The sequence below is a fragment of the Alligator mississippiensis genome, chromosome 1 (genome assembly GCF_030867095.1).
Source record: "Alligator mississippiensis isolate rAllMis1 chromosome 1, rAllMis1, whole genome shotgun sequence".
In the NCBI taxonomy this organism is placed as follows: Eukaryota; Metazoa; Chordata; order Crocodylia; family Alligatoridae; genus Alligator; species Alligator mississippiensis.
This window is the reverse complement of record NC_081824.1, coordinates 451,279,463-451,291,665: the sequence shown is the minus strand read 5'-3', so window position 1 is coordinate 451,291,665 and position 12,203 is coordinate 451,279,463. Positions and strand designations below refer to the sequence as shown.

Sequence of the window (12,203 nt, the reverse complement as noted above, 5' to 3'; positions counted from 1 at the left end):
TTATAGGAGGAAAGGGGAGTGGGAAGGCATTGATTGGAGGAAGTTGTTTGAGTAGGAGGGAGGGGAAGGGTTGAGAGAAACAATGTTATGATTTGTGTGATGTGTTGATCAATGGGACGGAGTCGAAATGTTTGAGTTGGTTATGTAAAGGGGGGAGAAGTGTTTCTTTGTGGTTCGGGAAAGATTCTTATGTTATGACGTGAATGTTACTGTTTTGAGACTTGAAGCGAAAAAGCTGGTGTTTTTGTTGGTTGTGTTGAAAGGCTTATGGTTCTGATACTTTGTTAATTAGGAACAGATATATTATTTTTTTTTTTTTTTTTTTTTCATCGGTTTAATCGCTGATATGTCCTTGATGTGAGGACTGATGCATTAAATACATTTTGGTGCCTGGGGTGGGCCTCGGAGCTTGCTCCAGCCCCTCCATGCATCGGCCTGGTATTGCAGTGCCTCCGGGCCTGGTGCCCGCTCCCCTCCCGGGGGAGCGCCGCCTTCCTCCTCTCTGGGTTCCAAAAGCAGCAGCAGCAGGGGTGGGACCGCGACCCCAGGGGGGCAGACAGTATGCAAAGGGCTGCTGCTGGGCGGGCAGCACACTAGCAGGGGAGCAAGTGTGCCCTCCTGCTCGGCAGCACTACCCCCCCCCCCCCTGCCTCCCACTGTGGGGGGCTGGGACCCTGCCCAGGGCTGCAGGACCTGGGCCTGGGCAGGCAGGGGGTGTGGGCCGGGAGCCTGCCCAGCCTGCATGGGGCCCACTGAGGGCCCAGAAGCGGTGCCCGGAGGGTGAGTCGGGGAGGCTGGGGCTTTCCCCGCTACTAGCAGGCAGGCCTTGCAGCCTCTTTCCATGTCTCTCACCCTCTGGCTTGGCCTGCAAGGCTGCTTAAGACCAGATGCTGCCGCCTTCGAGCGTCGTTGTTGACGATGACCAAAGCCAGAGTGGCGGGGCATGGGCAAGTCCAAGTCAAGTCAAATGAGAGCAGTAGACAGAGACCGGGGCAAGTGGAAGGAAGCCCGTGTTGAGTTGAGTGCGATGGAGGCCCGCCAAGGGTGAACTGAAGCAAGCCCAAGGCGGGCGGGGGCAAGTTTGTCCAAGTCAAGTCCAAAGAAGCTGCAGTAGGCCACGCCCCGGGTGACCTGAAGTGAGGAGTCGAGTCTGCGGCTAGCCTGCAGCGCGATGCTGCGGCAAGTCAAGCAACCACAATGCTTGCTTGCATCCATAGATGCTTCTCAAGCTAATCCCGGGATGTCATTCTCCCCTTGTACTCAGCCTCAGTGAGGCCACAGCTGGAGTACTGCATCCAGTTTTGGGCTCCACAATTCAAAAAGGATGTGATGTGGAGAAGCTGGAGAGAGTCAGTCCAGAGAAGAGCCACGTGCATGATCAGAGGTCAGGGAAGCAGACCCTACGATGACAGGCTGAGAGCCCTGGGGCTCTTTAGCCTGGATAAACCCCAGGCTCGCTCAGGGGTGATCTGATGGCCACCTCCTAAGTTGATCAGGGGTGAGGTGACCACCAGTATCTGGGGGAACGCTTGTTCACCAGAGCGCCCCAAGGAATGACGACTAGGTCGAATGGTCATCAACTACTACAAGGCCGTTTCAGGCTGGACATAAGGAAGAATTTCTTTCCTGTCCGAGCCCCCAAGGTCTGGAACAGCCTGCCCCCGGAGGTGGTTCAAGCGCCTACCTTGAACACCTTCAAGAGCAAACTGGATGCTTACCTTGCTGGGATCCTATGACCCCAGCTGACTTCCTGCCCTTTGGGCAGGGGGCTGGACTCGATCTTCCGAGGTCCCTTCCAGCCCTAATGTCTATGAGTCGAGTTGAGTCGGGAGCGGCACACACCTGCCAGCCCCCGCCCACCCACACGGTGGCTTTCCTGCAGGAGTGCCAGCCAGTCGCTCAGTTGCCAGGCCCCAGGACTGACCGCCGCTGCCCCGCTGGGGCTGCCCCCCGGCCCTGCTCGCCTGGCCCCCTGGGCCACCGGCCCACGGCGCCTGCTCCTCCTCTGGGCCTGGGCAGGTTATCGCTTCTTGGCCTCTTGAAGGCTCAGATCAGGTTGGCGGACGGGCCTAGGTCCGGCTGCTGCCTGGTCGGGCCTCGAGAGGCAGGGCGCTGGGGAGGATGGAGGAGATGGCAGAGGCGACGACTAGTATGCAGATGATGGCAGAGGCAGGAGCTGAGGAGAATGGAGGTCGGGAGCAGCAACATCAGAGGGAGAGCCGGGAGATTGGAGAAAGAAAGAATCGACGGAAGAGGTGAGCGGATGGCGGAGGAGGAAGAGGGGTGGACCCGAGTACAGCGGAGAGGGAAGACCCAGGCGGGAGCGGGGGGGAAGAAGACCCCCGAAGAGAGAGGAGCATCGGCGGCAGAAAGGAGTCATCGGGAGGCCCCTGGGCAGGAGAAGGAGGCGGCAGGGGCGGCGAGACCAGAGGAACCAGAAGAGGGAAAATGGAGGCCGGGGAACAAACAATGGTGGGTAAAGGTAACCCTGACCTTGGAGGGTTACAAAGGGAAGAAGACTCTGCGGCGTGGAGACTTTATGGCAGAAGTGCTGTTTAAGACTTTGAAAGTGAACCCCAAGGACTTGGACTGTGTGGTGGCCTTTGATAGCAGGAAGGTTTGGAATTTAACCTTCTGGAAGGAGAAATGCTATGCTGCCTTCTGGGAGGCGCGTAAGGAGGCATTAGAGTGGGGGGAATTGGAGGGGTTGGTTTTTGATATGGGACAGAAGGCATGGGAGAGGACACTATACTAAGATGTTTAGTGATATGTTGGATAAAGAGGACATAGAATCCTGGCTGGAGCAGAGGGTGCAGAAGGTGGTATTTGTGGAAAAGGAGTGTGACTGGTGGGGGATTTGGATGGGGGCATGGAGGGCGAAGGTGGTTTTGCATGAGGAGGTGGTGGGGAGGCTGGGGGCTGTTAAGCACTTAGCTTCAGCTGTGCAAGTTGGTCAGGTAACCTCTACAGGAACCTATTTTGACCAACCCAAATTGTGTAACGGGTGCGGGCAAGCAGGGCACCTGGCAGCGTTTTGCCATTTGACTATTTGTTGTTGGTGCAGGGGGATGGGACACACGGCCCAATCTTGTAAAGAGAGTTTTGTGTGTAAGGCTTGTGGGCAAGAGGGGCATGTGCAGCAAATGTGTCCCTTGATGTATGCCAATAAAGTGTGGATGGCAGGGCATGGAGAGGAGTGGAGAGGGAGGAATGGAGGAGGAGAAACAGCTGGGGGGGATGGGAGGAGATGGTCATGGAAGAAACACTGGTGGGGGAGGAGGGAAAAGAAGAGAGAAAGGGGGTGATGGAGTTGGTGGAGGAGGAGTTAGAGACAGAAGAGAAGTGGGGGGGGAAAGGGGAAGAGGGCGAGGGGGGGGACATTGTGGGGTATGGTGGAGGAACTGGGAGCGGGGCAAGGCCTGCTGGTAGTGGGGAAGGAGAGAGAAGGGGTGGGCAGAGCAAATGGAGGCAACTGAACAAGGGAAGGAGTGGGGTTTAAAGAAAAGGAAGAAATGGGGGGGGAGAAAGGGGGGAAGAAGTTGGGGTTGCAAACTGAGGGAAAGGGTGGGAGGGAAGAAGGGAGGCAGGAGGGATTGGGATTTCTGAGCCCAGGAGCGGTGGAGGGGTTGTTTGAAACAACCGGAATATGGAGGATGGGGGTAGAGTCCCCAGTGGAGTCATTGGAGAGTGGGACTGGGGAAGAGGTGTGAGGGGGGAAGTTTTGGTTTATGATGATTTCAATGGAAGGGGCCTTTCGTGTTGTTTCATTAAATGTGAGGAGTCTGTTATCAAGGAAAAAGTGGGAAAGGGTGGGAGGGTATTTGAGGGCGTTAAGGGCTGAGATTATTTGTGTACAAGAGTATGGGATGGGGATTATAAGGTGTTGCGGAGAAGATGGGATAAGGGAAGATGGTGGTGGGCTGGGGCAGGTGGGAATAAGGCTGCGGGGGTGGGAATTGTAGTGAACGAGACACGGGTGAGGGTGATTGGGGTGGAGATGCTAATTGAGGGGCATTTGCAACACATGGGGGAGGAGGTGGGGGTGTTTAATGTCTATGCACCTGCAGTGAAGGCGGAGCGGAGGGAATTTTTTTGAAGATTGGTGGTATGAGGGGGAGGGAAGAAGGTTCTTGTAGGAGATTTTAACTATATCGTTGAGGAAGGGGATAGGGAAGGGGGTGTGGGGGGGATGTTTGGACAGCACGGGGAGGTGTTTGGGGAACTGGATTTGGGAAGAGGGGCTGATGGATGTTTGGAGGGGGGAGCGGGTGGGAATGAGGATCAGTTGGGGGGGGGAGAGGGTTTCGCGGATTGATTTCGTGTTGGTTTTGGAGGGGGTGAGGGTGGAAGGGAAGGAGGTGGTGGAAGTGGGGGTTTAGTGATAACAAGATGTTGAGGGTAGAACTACGGGTTGGGGGAGGGAGTGGGAGAGGAAGCAAGGTGTGGAAACTAAATACAAGGGTGCTGGAAGATGAAGGGGTGTGTGGGGAGTTCGGGAGGGAATATGAGGGGTGGAAGATGACAAGGGTGCTTTTTAAGTCTCATTGGGAGTGGTGGAGGGTCACAGAGGAGTGTCACAACCCAAATGAATCAGTGCCCATGTCACTTGCAAGAGATACCATTCAGACCATCTGATCAACTAAGGGTTAAAACAAAATCCTGGTGGAGAGCTGTATATAATTTATGCCCATGTCACCAACGAGAAACAAAACTTAAGACTGGTCAGGGTGAAAGGGGATAGCCCTGCCATAAATCCCTGCAATTGGTCAAGAAGCAAGCTCAGACCCCTCTCGTGTATTGGACAGGAAACTTGACCCACTACCTTGTAACCTGAGAGCACAAAGAACTGCTGCTTGCCAGATAATTAAAGATTCAATTTAGCAGTTCATCATTGGATATTTCTGAGAGACACCTCTGTCTATAAATAGTTTAACAACTTCCGCCTAAGTCGGAGACCTCTGCGGGAATCTCTAAGGAGAAACCTAAGATCATCATCAGAGTAAATTGACAGCTTGATCACCTGTCAATATCTTCCTGTCAGCGTAATTATAGACGTATCAAAGCCCTGCAGGCATGGTAACTCGTTCCCGGCGCCACGTCCATCATTGTTAGCTGTAACCTGAAACTGTACGCTTGATTGTAATCGTTGTATCGTTGGCTGTAACCTGAAACCATATGCTTGATTATAATCACTATAACTGGAGAAACTGCAATGGAACAAAGGCTCAGCCTGTGTCACATGTCATGGCGACGTAAGTAAACCATCTCCTGTAACCAACATGCATCTGTGCGTGGTTAATTTTCGCCCCATCCATCACTACCTGCCTGTCAGGTGGAAGTTTTATTGCTCCGGCGGTGAGGGGGTCAGCAAGCAGCTACTGGCGCTGCTCTGATCTCTGACAAGGAGAAGATTAGGAGGTGGTTTATTTGGGTTGGGAAGCGGAAGGGGTGGGAGAAGAGGAGGGAGTTGAGGAGGTTGCAGGGAAGGGTTCAGGGGTAGATTTGGGAGGCGATTGGGGGGGGGGAAGGAAGTGAAGCAGGAGTTGGGGGAGGCGAAGCAGGGGGTGGAGGAGTGGTTTTAGGAGAGGGAGGATGTTTTTAGCATGGGCACCGTGGGTGGGGGAGGGGGAGGAATGGGGAAGTATTTTGCAGAGAGGGTGAAGAAGGGTAGCAGGGAAGTGGGGGAGGGGGTGCAGGTAGAGAAGCAAGGGGAGGTGTTGGAGGAGGTGATGAGGTTCTATGCGGGGTTGTATAAGAAGCGGGAGGTGGATGGGAAGGTGGGGGAGAGGTTCTTGGGGGAGTTGGAAAAGAGGTTAGGGGAGGGGGAGGAAGCAGATCTGGAGAGGGATATAAGGGAGGAGGAGGTGAGGGAGGTGCTGGGGAGGTTGAAAAAGGGGAAGACACAGGGTGTGGATGGGTTACCAGTGGAATTCTATGAGAGGTTTTGGGAGGTGGTGGGGGTGTTTTGGGAGATCATGGGGTCAGGGGTGGTAGGGGAGGGGTTTGTGGTGGGGGTGGTGGTGGTGCTGTTGCACAAAAAGGGCAACAGGGAGGTGCTGCAAAACTGGAGGCCGATCATGTTATTGAAGGTAGACTACAAGTTATTTTCCAAAGTGTTGGCGATGCGGATGGGGAAGGTGTTGGGGGAGGTGGTGGGGGAGGACCAGAAGTGTGCAGTGAAAGGTAGGAGAATGGTAGATACACAGTGGGTTTGGAGGGATATGATGCAGTATGTGGGGAAGAGGGGTTGGAGGGTGGTGGTGGGAAGTGTGGATCTGGAAAAAGCATATGACAGTTTGGAGCACGGGTTTTTGTTTGCAGTTTTGGGGCGGATGGGTTTTCCGGAGAAATTTGTGGGGTGGGTGAGAGCATTGTATAAGGGGGCACATAGTAGGATATTGGTGAAGGGGTTTTTGGGAGGGGAGTTTAGGGTAGAGAGAGGGGTGTGCCAGGGGTGCCCCCTCTCTCCAGGACGGTTTGTGTGTGGGATGGAGCCGTTGGCTCAGTGGGTGAGAAGGGATGGGAGGGTGAGGGGAATACTGGTGCCAGTGGGAGGGGAGTTGAGGGTGACGCTATATGGATGATGTTACATTTATGGTTTGGGATGAGGGATCTTTGAGGAGGGTGGTAGAGGGAATTAGGGAGTATGGGGGTGTGGCGGGCCCATGGGTGAATAGGGGGAAGAGCAAGTTGCTGGCGGTGGGGGATTGGAGGGGGTTGGAGGAGGAGGGGTGGCAGGTGGAGAGGGAGGGGTTGAAAGTGTTGGGGGTGTACATGGATGTAGGGGGGAAGGGGGAATGGGCGTGGGAGGAGGTTTGAGGGAGGGTGAAGACAGTGGTAGGGATATAGGGCACCAGGAAGCTATCGTTTAGAGGGAGGGTGGGGATAGTATAACAATTTTTGTTGCCTATGGTTGTGTTTGTGGTGATAGTGTACCCGCCCACCTGGTTGCAGGTGCGGCGGGTACAGAGGGAGGTTTGTTTGTTTTTCTGGGGAGGGAAGACGGAGAGGGTGGCAAGGCGGGAGGTGTATAAGAGGGAGGATTTGGGAGGGTGGGGATTGCCTGAGTTGGAAGCTTTTGTGTGTGTGCATTTTTGGAAAGGGGTGGTGAGGGTAGCAAGGTTGGAGGGGCGGAAAGTGGGGGAAGTGTGCAGGTATTGGGCTGGAAGGTATTTAAGAAGGTTGGGGTTGTATGGGGGGAGGTGGATGGGGTTGTGGACAGAGAGACCAGCAAAATGGTATATGCAGGGGTGGAATTTCTTGAGGGCAAAGGGGCTGGAGGGGTTAGGGTGTGAGGGGTTGAGGGAGGCAAAGCGGGTGTTGAGGGAAATGAGAGGAAGGGATGGAATGACAGAGATAGGGGAGTTGTCGTGGGTACAAGTGGGAAGGGTATGGAAGGGAATAGTGGGAAAGAGGTGGAATGGGGAACATGAAGGTTTTGCTTGGCGGGTGGTAAGAAGGGTGTTACTGGTAAGGGTGGAGCAGTGGCGATGGAGTTCAAGGTCGGGGGAGTGTCCACAGGAATTGTGCACGAGGGAAGAAATGTTTTTTCATGTTCTATGGGAGTGTTGTTTTGCACAAAGGGCTTGGCAGAGGATGGGGAGGTTTTGTAGAGCAATAGGGTGGGGGGATTGTGTTAATTTTGAGGGGGCGGTGTATGGGTTAGTGAGTCACAAGGAGAGGGAATGGGAAATTCGGGTGTTGTTACTGTGTACACTGGTGGCGGTATGGAAGGTGAGGTGTCTGTTAGTGCAAAAGGGGCTTTATTTTACAGCACGTGAGTGCATTTATCTGGTGTATGTGGAATTGGGGCACTATAGAAGTAGAGGGGAAGGGGAATGGGAAGAGATTGAGTGGAGGAGGTTATTTGAGTAAGAGGGGAAGGGAGGGAAAGGGGAGGGGGTAAAGGAAGGTAAATGTTATGTTTTGTGTGGGATATTGAAAGCGGGCGAATGTAAAGGAGATTGAATTGAGGGAGGTAAGGTGGGAGGAGAGATTGAAATGGTTGATTTGTTTGTGTAAGGGGGGAGGAATGTGTTTTGGTTGTCCTGGAAAGGAATGTTATGTTACGGGGGTTAATGTAAACGTTTTGTGGTTTGAAGCTGGGGCCCTGCCTGAGGCTGTGAGGCCTGGTCCCGGGTGGGGGGTGCGGGCCGGGAGCCCGCCCAGCCCATGGGGGCCTGCTGCGGCTCTGGGGACGGCACCCGGAGGGCCAGGGCCCTCCCCACTACTGGCAGACCTTGCAGCCTGCCTTCATGGAGCGTCATCAACAATGATGAACAAAGCCACAGCAGTGAGGTGTGGGCAAGTCCAAGTCAAGTACAATGAAAGCAGTAGACAGAGACCGGGGCAAATGGAGGCGAGTCAAGGAGAGGCAGGGGCAAGTCCCAGTGGAGTCGAGTGCAACGAAGGCAGTAGACAGAGGCCCACCCAGGCAAACTCAAGCAAGGAAGCAAGCCCGAGTCGAGGCGGGCGGGGGCAAGTAAGTCCGAGTCAAGTGCAATGAAGCTGCAGTAGACCGAGCCCCGGGCAGGCAACCTGAAGCGAGGAGTCGAGGAAGGAGCGACACACACCTGCCAGCCCCCGCCCGCCCGCCCACACAGTGGCTTTCCTGCAGGAGAGCCAGCCAGTCGGTCAGTCGCCAGGCCCCAGGACCAACCGCCGCCACCCTGTAGGGGCCGCCCCCTGCCCTGCTCGCTGGGCCCCCCGGGCCGCCGGCCCCAAGGGGCCCGCTACCCCTCAAGGCCTGGGCGGATTATCACTTCTTGGCCTCTTGAAGGCTCAGATTGGGGATGGCTGGGCGGAAGCGTGGCTGTTTCCCGGTTGGGCTGACTGGAGACCGGGAGCGAGGAAGAGATGGCGGCTGGTGGAGTGGTTTCGGTGGCAGAAGGATCAGTGGTGGCGAGGAGTATGCTGACGGATGGGGTGGAGCGGAGCACAGCGACAACAGAGTGGTGAGCCAATGGAGGAGGGCGTATGGACGGTGGTGGGCAGGAAGAGGGAGCAGGAAGCGGAGGAGGCAGTGAGAGTCGCAGCAGGGAAGAAAGAAGATAAGGAGCGGCGGGAGCAGTGGGACGAGAGCTCAAGAGGGAAAGGTTGGGGAGAGGAAGAATGCGGCAGAGAAGATACAGGACCCATGTGGGGGGAGAAGGACCCACGGCAGTGGGTAAAGCTGAGAACTAAAGTGACTTTGCTAAAAGATGGCTTTATGGGAGAATCGAGACTCGAAAGAGCTGAATGTATGGAGAGAGCGTTATTTGGGGACTGTGGAGTGGACGCAAAGGACCTGAGCACAGCAATTGCGCATGAGAACAGAGCGTGAACTATTACTTTTTGGAAGAGGGGGGCCTATGACTATTTTTGGGTGAGACACGATAAGCTGATGAGGGCAGGGGCACTAAAGGGGTGTACCTTTTGAGGCGGGAGAGAAGGAACGGGAGGGGGTTTTGGTTATTCGGTTGTTTAATGAGATGGTGGAGCGGGAGGACGTGTCGCGGTGGTTAGAGGGGAGGGTGTAGAGGGTGATGTTGGGGGAAGAGTTGGAATCAGTATTGAGAATGGAAATGGGAGAGGGGGAAGGTGAGGAAGATGGAGGAGGAGAGTGTCCTCGGTAGCCTCCATGGAAGAATTAACAGAGGTTCAAGAAGGGGAGGGCATGAGGGAGGGTATGAGAGATAAGGGGAAAGTGGGGAAAAGGGAGAGCTTGAAGAAACTTGAGAAGGGGGGGTAATGGAAGTAAGCGGGGAGGGAAAGTGGGGAGATACTTGTGAGACGGAGGGAAAGTGCAGAAAGTGGTGGGGGAAAGGAGATGAAGCAAGTGAGGGAGGGGAGAGGGAGGTAAGAAGTGGGAAGGGGAAGGAGATGTGAAAGGGAAAAAGGTTGCTGCATAGGAGGGAGGAAGAAGCAAAGAGTTGTGAAAGAGGTGGGGCGGGGGGTGGGCAGAAAGGTTTCTTAAGCCCAACGGCCATTTTGGCCCTGGCAAAAGCTGAGGGGATGAGGGCAGAGGGGATGAGTATGGGGGGAGGGGAGGGAAAGAAGATCCGAAAGGGTAAGTGGGGGGGCGGGGGAGTGAAGCTGTGGGTTAAAAGAAAATGCTATGGATAATATTGCTGAAAATGAGGAGCTTGTTACGAAGGAAGAAATGGGAAAGGTTGAGAGGATGTTTAGAACAGCACGAGGTGGACATTCTTGTAGGCAAATAATGTGGAATTGGGTGGGGTAGGGATTATGGGCACCTGTGGAGAAGGTGGGGTTGGGGGCAATCATGGGGGACAGGGGTGGAGGATAAGGCAGTGGGGGTGGGAGTGTTGATGAGGGGGAGGGGGGGATTTTCAGGTGAAGGGTGTTACAATGATGGTGGATGGGAAGAAGTTACTTTATGGAATGTATATGCACCTGCGGGGAAGGTGGAAAGGATGGGGTTTTTGAAGAAGTTGGCGGTTTGTTGTGGGGGAGGAGGGCATAAGATAGTAGTGCGGGATTTAAATTGTGTTATACAGAGAGGGGATCGAGTGGGGGAGAGTGGGGAAGGGGATATGGATAGCATGGGGAGATATTTAAGGGATTGGGTAAAGGAAGAGGGGTTAAAAGACGTGGGAGGGGGAGGGGGTGGCAACAAGGGTGGACCCGGGGGGGAGGAAGCAATTGCAGATAGATTTTATGTTTGTTTCACCAGGGCTGAGGGGTGTGAGGAAAGGGGTTGGGGATGTGGGTTTTTCAGACCATCGAATGTTGAGGGTGCAGGGGGGAAACGGGGGAGAGGGATATGGAACTTGAATTTGAAATTATTAGAAGATGAAGGGAGGTGTGAAGAGCTGAGGGAGGAGGACACTTTGGGGTTTGTTTGCAACACGATGGGGATGGTGGGTGATGGTTAAAGGGAGGGTTAAGGAATGGTTCATCGAAGAGGGGAGAAGAAGAGCGGGGAAGGGAATTGAAAGACAAAGGGTTGTGCAGGAATTGTTGAAGAGGGCAGGGGAAGGGAGGGAGGTTCGGGTGCAGTTAGGGGAGGCAAGATGGAGAGTAGAGGAATGGTTTGGGGAGAGGGAAAGGGTTTTTCTGGCTAGGGCACTGTGGGTGGAGGAAGGGGAAAAGTGGAACAAATACTTGGCCTCGAGGGTGAGGAAAGGGAGGGCAGAACTGGGAAAAATAAAAACGGGGAAGGGGAAACGGTTGGAAGGAACAAAGGATATATTGGAAGAGGTGACAAATTTTTACGAGGACTTGTATAAAGGGGGAGCAGGGAGGGGACGAGCCAGTGGGTGAAGGGGATAAGGGGACAGGTCGCAGAGGAGGACAGGGAGGGTTTGGAGGGGGACATAATGGTGGGAGAGGTGGAAGGGTGTTTGAAAGAGATGGCGGGAGGGAAGGTGCTGGGGTTGGATGGGTTGGGGAAGGAATTTTACTGTAAATTTTGGGACCTAATGGGAGAAGATATGGTTATGTTGTTCAGGGAAATCACGGAATTGGGTATGGTGGGTGAGGGGTTTTTGGATGGGATGGTAATTCTGTTACATAAAAAGGGGGAGAGGGGAGATCTGAAACTGGAGGCCAATTACATTATTAAATGGAGCTTATAAGTTCATGAAGGTGCTGGCAGGGCGGCTGAAGAGGGTGTTGGGACAGGTGGTGAGGGAAGGATGGACGTGTGCGGTGGAGGGAAGGAAGATTTATCAGACACATTGGGTTTTGAGGGATATTATAGAGTATGCACGGGTGAGGAAATGGGATTTGGGGATAGGAAGCTTGGACTTGGAGAAGGCTTATGATTGGGTGGAGCACGGGTTTTTGTTTGAAGTATTAGAGGGGATGGGGTTTCCAAGGAGGTTTGTGGGGTGGGTGAAAGGGGTATATGAAGGGGCACAGAGTAGGATGTTAATAAAAGGATGTTTGGGAAGGGGTTTTAGGGTGGGGGTGGGGGTTTGTCAGGGATGTCCACTGTCACCGGGGTTGTTTGTGTGTGGCATGGAGGTTTTAGCACAAAAAATAAGGGGGGATAGGTGTATTAGAGGGGTGCAAGTTCCTGGGGGGGAGGTTAAGGGTTTGCTTGACATTACGGTGCTGGTAAGAGACAAGTATTCATTAGGGAGGGTGTTAACACAAGTGAGGGAGTATGGGGAAATTTCTGAGGCAAGGTTGAATAAGGGGAAGAGTATTGTGTGGGTACAAGGGGTGTGGGAGGATATAGAGGGATTTGGGTTGAA

The 12,203-nt window shown here is 54.1% G+C and overlaps 1 pseudogene; it reads left to right on the top strand.

Annotated features, from left to right (window-relative positions):
* The first annotated feature begins 294 nt into the window (after positions 1 to 294).
* Positions 295 to 472, top strand: LOC132247929 (U2 spliceosomal RNA; annotated as a pseudogene).
* The last annotated feature ends 11,731 nt before the right edge of the window (positions 473 to 12,203 follow it).